Below are 8779 nucleotides of genomic sequence, written 5' to 3'. Positions count from 1 at the left end.
TATGCATACTCCTGTCATCAGAAACTGGAGCAGTCAAAGTTGTTTCTATTCTTTCTTCTCAAAATTATCTGCAAGTGAGGTTAGAGATCAGACAGTTGTTTTCCAAATTTGACTGCATTACATGTCTCATATTGTATGAGAAGATATACCTTCTTCTTGATAGGCCAAATTAAGGCAGCATGTGCTTACTAGTATCTCCAAACACATTTACTTTGAACCAAGCCACACCAATTTTTATTTAAGAATAACAGTGTCAGTTTCACATCCTAACAGATAATCCTACTCAGGTTCTTCTTGAACATTTAGTGGAGTTTTCTCTACCCTTGAAATAAATACAATATTATGGCTATAAGCCATAATTATGAGGAAAGCTATATTGTTTGAATATACAGGGGAAAAAGTATTAAATTGGCCTCTGCATTTTAATAACATTTATTTTTAAAATGCAGAGGCCAACTTAATGCTTTTGATTTGCTTTTAAATTCATATAGTTATAAACAAAGCATAGTGTTTACTATGTCGTAAAAATACAGTAACTGTATTAACATATAACTATTATACAGTTCCCAAGTCATAAATTTATGGTTAGCCCTTGAAGCTCTCCAGGCAAGGTCTTTGCTTTCAAAGTCAGCAAGTCATTTGTCTGGGGGAAATTCACAATCTTCAGATTATGTTACAGTACTTCACTCTGTATAAAAAGGGATGCAGTGCAGGAGGAAAGTTATTCACACACTAATAGAGGCAAAATGCTAACAAAATATCTGTCTACATTTTGTATCAGATCTGTTTTGCACATTCTAAGCAGCAAAAGCAGGAATATTTCTGCTTCCTATATATTGCACTTCCAAGTGATGCCCAGCATTGTTTTCTCTTTCATCTACACGGTATGTGCAGGAATTAATAGAGATTTTTTTTCTGTTTTAGGAAGAAATATAGCAAGTAAAAAGAAAGAAATAAAGGTGGGTGCTTTTAGTACTGAAATCCTGTTTCATTAAGAAACACAATCTCATCCTCATTAATAAATGCAGAAATCACAGATGCTTCAGCTAGCTGCATGCTTGGCTTTAATTCAGCATTCCTGAGAACTGCTGTTTTCCACGTACCTACTGTCAAACGATACCCAATATAACATCTGTGATTTTTAATTGCTGGTGTTTAAGTTTCTTTCTACCCAACAATATTTGAACATTTCTAATTCTGAATCTTCTGCAACAAAGGCGGGCACGCAGCTGTTCCTAAGATAGGGTCTTTTTACTAAATAATTGCATGAGCCAAAACCAGCATGACCATTGACGAGATGCAATAGGAGCTATAGCACAAACCATCCAGGGAACATCAGACTAGGAGACAATTGTTATAATAGCCTCATTCTGCAAAGAAGAATACAGTATAAGGCATAAATGACCAGTCAAGGTCATTCAGCAAATGAACCGCAAGGTCAATTTTAAACAAAAAGATTTTTGTGCAATATTTATGTCTAACTCACATTTCTTTAACTCTGTAGTTCTTATTTTAGGCTTATCTTGCAGATATAAACCAGAATAATTATTTCCTAACATGAGAAAAATTAACCAGTGGAATGGCTTACCTTCAGAAGATGTGGGTGGTTTTTAAAAAGAAACTGGACAACCTTTTGTCTGGAATGGTATAGGGTCTTTGCTTGAGCAGGGGGTGGACTAGAAGGCCTCCAAGGTCCCTTCCAACTCTATTGTTCTGTTATTATTCTAAAGTATATTTATTTATTTATTTATTTGATTTGTATACTGCCCTTCTCCCTAAGGACTCAGGGCGGTGAACAGTGACATAAATGTCAAAATGCACAAATACAGAAAATTGAAAATAAATTAAGCCCTACTGCCCAAATGTAGAAGATAAATTAAAACCACAATTAAAATTAAACCCCTCAGACCAGACCGGATTGCTTAAATAGATATACTAGTAATATTAGTAATACTAATAAATAGTACATAGTATAAACATAAATGCAGAATACAATTATAAATTGTCTAGTCTCTCCTAAGCAAAATTCTTCATAATTATTTCATGTTTAAGTCTGTTAGACTCTAAGGTTAAAATATTAGAGTCAGGATTTAAGAATACTAATCTCAATATATTACTGTGCTGGAAACAACATAATCCTGTCCTTGATTTATATTAGTTTCATGCCGTTTCCAGCTAGACAGTCAAGCTATTTGTAAACATAAAAATGAACATGTGGCCTTGCTAGCTCTGATCCTTAATTTTAAATCCAATAATTTCAATAACTTTTAGATAAAGAACTATTTCTCAGTGTAACATGTAATCCCAGATCACTCAGAAGAATTATTTGCAAGTGCAGGTAGTTAACATTTACAGAACATCTTAAACCTGTTGGAGCAAAAACAGTATTGAACAAAGAAAGGTGATGAAATATATTTTTATGAAAAAGATTCATACATGGAAGGCACAAAACTATTAGCTTCTACTCAGAAGCTAATTTCAATAACTGTTAAATCTCTTGGATTTTTTCCCCCAAAGAGGTAATACGAGAATATGATTTGATGATTTAGTAGCTTCATCTTTAGTTCATCATTGCCTAAGACAGAACATTTAGAATGACATCCCTTATAAATCCAAAGAAACATGGTTCAGCAGCATGAATTATAATCTAGAACAACTATTTCAAGATGCAGAAATCAACTTGTAAAATACAATCCACTTTCAAACTTATCGTGTATCACTATAAAATTGTATTCTATACATCATTTCTACCTCAACAGGTAATAATACTGTTGATTTGACCAACTTTTGATAATGTTGCAGATCAGCTGTCAGGCTCCAGCAACTATCACAAATATATCTGTGATGGAACTGTAGTAGCAGAAAGACAATGGTCGCACAGATATTTCAGTGTGTCTTTGGACCTGAAACTGTACTACTTGAGCATACTGACATGAATTCACTGAGAATCTTTTATGGCTATTATAGTAATTTTTATACACATATGCACACACACACATATATCGGTCTTTTCCAAATGATATTGCCTAATCAAGAAAGCTAATCAGGGTCATTTCTGGTTAACGCTTGGATAGAAATCTACCTGGAAAGTCCAGGGATATAGGCTAGTCTGGTAAGCTTTAAAAACAAAAACAAAAAGCTAGAAGGCGGCAGTGGGGAATCCTATTTGTATAGCTGTCAAAAAAAAAAAGAATATGGACATGTGGACATAGCCAACAGGAGTTGAGTTTGATTTGAAGATGGCTTTACTTTACTGGCGCTAGTACCCTATTTTTAGACTGTGGGAATATTTATAAACCTTTTTAAAGAGAGAGCACACATTTTTTGAGAATCAATTTGGTGTAATGGCTAAGGCATTAGGCTTGAAACCAAGAGACTGTGAGTTATAGTCCTGCCTTATGTACAAAGCCAGCTGGGTGGCCTTTGGCCTGTCCATTTCTCTCAGCCTGCAGGGAGCCAGCAAGCAATGGCAACCCACTTCTAAAAAAAACCTTGCCAAGAAAACTGCAGGGATCAGGCAGTCTCAGAGAACTGGACATCGTTGATTGATAAAACAGAAAATAAAAAAAAATATTTTACAAACACAAAACAAAATTAGTACTGGCTTCTACAGAAATTTCATAATTTGGGGAAATGTCTTTCAGTCTAGACTAGAGCTTGCTTTTCTCTTTTCCTCTCTCTCTTTTAAAATTTTCATCCACATTTCACAATCTCCTACCCAGTACTCTCTTCTAGCAATTACAACAGGACTGTTGTTTCCTTTTTGTAGCAAGAGTCACATCATTCCTTACCCTCCACTGGGGTCACTGAATCCAAGCTCATATCAGTAAAATAAATTTCTTTTCTCTCCTGAATCTAGAACGGGGGTCCCCAACCCCTGGTCTGTGGACCGGTACCGGCCGCAACATGCCAGCAAACAGTCCACACAAACAAGCAAAGCTCTATCTGTTGGATGCAGGCAGCACACTCTCGGGTCCATGGAAAAACATTTCTCCACAGAACTGCTCCCTGGTGCACAAAAGGTTGGGGACCTCTGATCTAGAAAGCTACCTCACAGAAATAAATAATATTAAAATTTTCTCCCTGTTTGAAGATAGCCTCCAAATGATCTTGAAAAGAAAGAATAAACAGCAATAGGGACTTCGGGGATTACAATGTGCGTCCTTGGAAAGATCCTAAGATTCCCATTTAGCCTTCTCTAAGCAGGACACCTTTCTCCGAGTGATCTCTTTCTCTCTCTTCCTCCCCCCCCCATTCCCCCTCTTTCAAGAAATTCCCGGGAAAATGGCTGCTTGATTTGCTTGAGGGTCAACTCCTCCAACATATATCACCAGCAAGGTACCAAATCTACTTTCTTTCCCTACTTTACAGCCATCCAGTTGCTGTAAATATTTGCAAAGCATCTCACTCTATTTTTTTTTAAAAAAAATAAATCACCGGCTTTAAGAAATGTAATTATGAAAGAAACTTGCTTCTTGGTTTGGTCCCCGTTTATTCCTCCTTTCCCCCCCCCCCACCCGCCTCCCACAAGTTCTACCGCTTTATATTTGAGCTGCGATTTCCACCCTCGGCTTCCAAAGCTTCAGTTGTTTTACTGAAGCCATGAAAGGAGCCTGCCGGTCTTTCACTCCAGATCCCTCGCCTGGAGACAATCTGTATCTGCTCCGAGGCAAGCCTCTTTATACATTATGGCAGCGTTTCCCAACCTTAGGAACTTGAAGATGCGTGGACTTCAACTCCCAGAATTCCCCAGCCAGCATAGCTGGCTGGGGGAATTCTGGGAGTTGAAGTCCACGCATCTTCAAGTTCCTAAGGTTGGGAAACGCTGCATTATGGTATCTTCCGGCTCCATCACTTTTGGAGAGCAGCAGCACCTCCACTCAGCCTCGCCGGGATCTGCGCTGTGCTATCTCCGGCTTCCGCAGCGCGGGCCGCCCTCTGCCGCCTCCTGCAAACTTTCGCCGCAGAGCCTGCCGCACACGCGGGGACGCCGAGCCAAGGCCGGCTCTTTTCTCCCTTCCTGGCGGGGGAGTCGCGCCCCCATTAGCCACGCCGTTTAGCTAATCGCGGGAGTTTCCCCAGCTGGTTAGCAGGAGGCTGGCAGTGAGAGGCGCCCTGGAGGCGGAGGCGGAATTCCCTACTTCCCACGGAGTCGCCATCCTGAGCCACGCCACGCGCTGCTGCAGTCTTACCGAGCGAGCGGGAGCGGTCGGGCACTGCCTCTTTTCCTCACCGCCAGCCGGGCCGCTGCAGAACTTGGGCTCCTCGCAAAGCTCCCATCCAGGCGACAGACGCGGCGGACTCTCCTTCCCTCCTCCTTCCCTCCCTCTGCGGTAGTGCAAACACACACCCGTGCGCTCCGCCCGCCTGCTCCCTCCCCTCAGCCGCTTGCTTTGGTTTGGCGTGTTCCTCACATCCACCTCGTGCAACAGCCCGCCCCGCCCAAGGTCCGGAGGGAGAGCCCCTGTTTAAAAAAAAAAAACAACCCTGAAGGCCCATAAGTCCTCGACTTATGACCACCTGCTCTCCGCTTGCCTCTCTGCTTGGGGTAGGACCAAAGCTCTCTGTGTTATGGGACAACTGGGTGCAGGCCAAGACATTTTGTAGCCAGGACTCTGGTTGAGTTATTTTGGCATTGGCAGAGATGGGGGAGAAGTCCCACAAGCATTTCTCCTGAGGAAAAAAAAATAATAATTGTAAGAGATAAGGTGAGGCAGCCAATAAGGTGAGGCACTTTCAGGACACCGGAAAGCTGCCTACTTGTCCTATTGCGTATCTGGGGAAAAAATCTATGGGGATTCAGAGAATGTAAAGTTGTTGCTGCAGCGGCATTGTGAAATCTGCTGCCTAGAACTGGTTCATGCTCTGGCGGATGAATACATCCTCAGTATATCCGTCTTTCCATGAAAATAACTACATTTTTCTCCAAATATCTGGGATTAAGGGTCTGACTGCCAGAACTAAGGCACTGTATGACTTATTAGTAAGTATGCATATTATAAATGCAGTTATTCAGTTATGCTACTGCACATTGAGTAGTGTTTAACTTGGGACGGGAACAAATGTGTTGTGCAATCTTAGCTGTTTTTTTACATATCACATCAAGAGATGGTGATGATGAGGATAGATTGCAGCTCCTATCATTCTTAGCCATGATACTATAGTCAGAATTGATTGAAGTGAGAATTTCAGAATATCTGGAAGGCCTCTTCATTGGCATCCTTCAGTCTCAAGAGATTATGGTATCGTGCTCTGGAAAGAGGTCCTAAAGCAGCATCTGGTGTGGCTAAAAAGGCCAATTCGAGAGTGGCAGCCCCTTCCACACTGAGGGCAGATACAATCTGTCCCCTGTCCAGCCCCCAGATTTCGCTGGTTCCGGGACTCCCTCTTTGCCTCACCCTGCTGCACAAGTGTCTCTTTGAATTGGAGGCCATGCTGCATTTTTAGCCTCCAAGCTGAGGGATCAGAGGTCAAGGTTTCCCATCTGTTAATGTCCATTACCAAGGCCTTTAGATCCCTCTTGCAGATATCCTTATATCGCAACTCTGGTCTCCCTCTGGGGCGCTTTCCCTGCACTAGTTCTCCATACAGGAGATCTTTCGAAATCCGACCATCAGCCATTCTCATGACATGCCCAAGCCAGCATAGACGTCACTGTGGAAGGCCACATACTATCCATTTCTGACTAAACATAAACACAATTCATGCCATTTCAATCTTTTGCTTTGTAAATTGCAAACCAGATTCCAATAGATTTGTGGCCTGGCTTGTCAATATCAAATGCTTAAATTAGCAGGTTGTAGAAGAATGTCATTGCCTCAGGATAGTATGTATAGTATAAAAGTAAGGATCTACATTTAGGCAGGAAAAATAAAATGCACAGGTATAGTATAGGTAGTACCTTGCTCAATAGTAGTAACTGTGAGAGGGATCTCAGAGTCCTAGTAGACCAGGGGTGTCAAACTCAATTTCATTGAGGGCCGCATCAGCATTGCGGTTGCCCTCAGGGGGCCGGGTGGGTATGGCCTGGGTGGGCGTGGCCTACTGGGTGGGCGTTGCTAGAGTGCGTATGGCCTATTGGGTGGGCATGGCCAGCTCTACATCGTTCGCATCAAGGGTGCCTATGGGGGTCTGGGCAGGAGTGGGAGAGATCTGAGGGTCTCTGGCAGAAGGAGGGTCTCTGGGCCAGGGCCAAGGCAGTGGGGGCCGTTCCCTCACTGTTTACAGGAAGGCTTTGTGGGCCACATGAAACCACTTCGTGGGCCGGATCCGGCCCCCGGGCCTTGTGTTTGACATGTCTGTAGTAGACAATCACTTCAATAGGAGCCAGCAGTGTGCTGCAGCTGCCAAAAAAGCCAACACAGTGCTAGGCTGCATAAACAGAGGGATAGAATCAAGATCAAGTGAAGTACTAATACCACTTTACAATGCTTTGGTAAGGCCACACTTGGAATACTGCATCCAGTTTTGGTCACCACAATGTAAAAAAGATGTTGAGACTCTAGAAAGGGTACAGAGAAAAGCAACAAAGATGATTGGGGGACTGGAGGCTAAATATAAGGAGCAGTTGCTGGAATTGGGTATGTCTAGTTTAACGAAGAGAAGGGTGAGGGGTGACATGATAGCAGTGTTCCAATATCTCAGGGGCTGCCACAAAGTTGAGGGAGTCAAGCTATTCTCCAAAGCACCTGAAAGCAGAACAAGAAGCAATGGATGGAAACTAGTCAAGGAGAGAAGCAACCTAGAACTAAGGAGAAACTTCCTGGCAGTTAGAACAATTAATCAGTGGAACAACCTGCCTCCAGAAGTGGTTAATGCTCCAACACTGGAAGTTTTTAAGAAGAGACTGGACAGCCATTTGCCTGAAATGGTATAGGGTTTCCTGCCTGAGCAGGGGGTTGGACTAGATGACCTCCAAGGCACCTTCCAACTTATTATTATTATTAAATCAACTGGCTATCAGGGGAAAAAATGAAATGAAATGATTTACATATAAAGTACAATGTAGACTTCTGCTAGAAATAGGTTTCATTGTTATTGCTTGTACTTTTTAAAACCTTTTATTTATTTATATACAGATAGTCCTCGACTTATGACCACAATTGAGCCCAAAATTTATGTTGCCAAGTGAGAAAGTTGTTAACTGAATTTTGTCACTTTTTATGATCTTTCTTGCCACAGTTATTAAGTGAATCACTGCTGTTGTTAAGTTAGTAACACAGTTGTTAAGTGAATCTGGCTTCCCCACTGACTTTGCTTATCAGATCACAAAAGGTGATCACATGACCCCAGGACACTGCAACCGTCATAAATATGAGTCAGTTGCCAAGTGTCCGAATGTTGATCATGTGACCATGCGGGATGCTACAATGGTTGAAAATAGGAAAAGTGATCATAAGTCAGTTTTTTCAGCGCCAATGTAATTTTGAATGGTTACCTAAATGAACTGTTGTAAGGACTACCTGTAATCCTTTTATACTTTTTTTTTATAAATAACTCAAGGCTGGGAATGTACCTAATACTCCTTCCTCTCCTATTTTCCCACAACAGCAGCCTTGGACTGAGAGAAAGTGACTTTCATGCATGCTAAGGTGGGACTAGAATTCAGTCTCCTGGTTCCTAGTCTGGTTCTTACCCACTAAACAAAACTGGCTGCATTATATTTAAACGCTGCATAACTGTAGAAGAGGAATTTGGATGTTGAGATGCAATTCCACATTAGTTTCAACTGAATGGCTCTTCTGCACACATATATACTCCAAAGTTGCTAAACAAAGTA

The sequence above is a fragment of the Vipera ursinii genome (assembly GCF_947247035.1).
Source record: "Vipera ursinii genome assembly, chromosome: 3".
In the NCBI taxonomy this organism is placed as follows: Eukaryota; Metazoa; Chordata; class Lepidosauria; order Squamata; family Viperidae; genus Vipera; species Vipera ursinii.
This window is presented reverse-complemented; position numbering follows the sequence as displayed.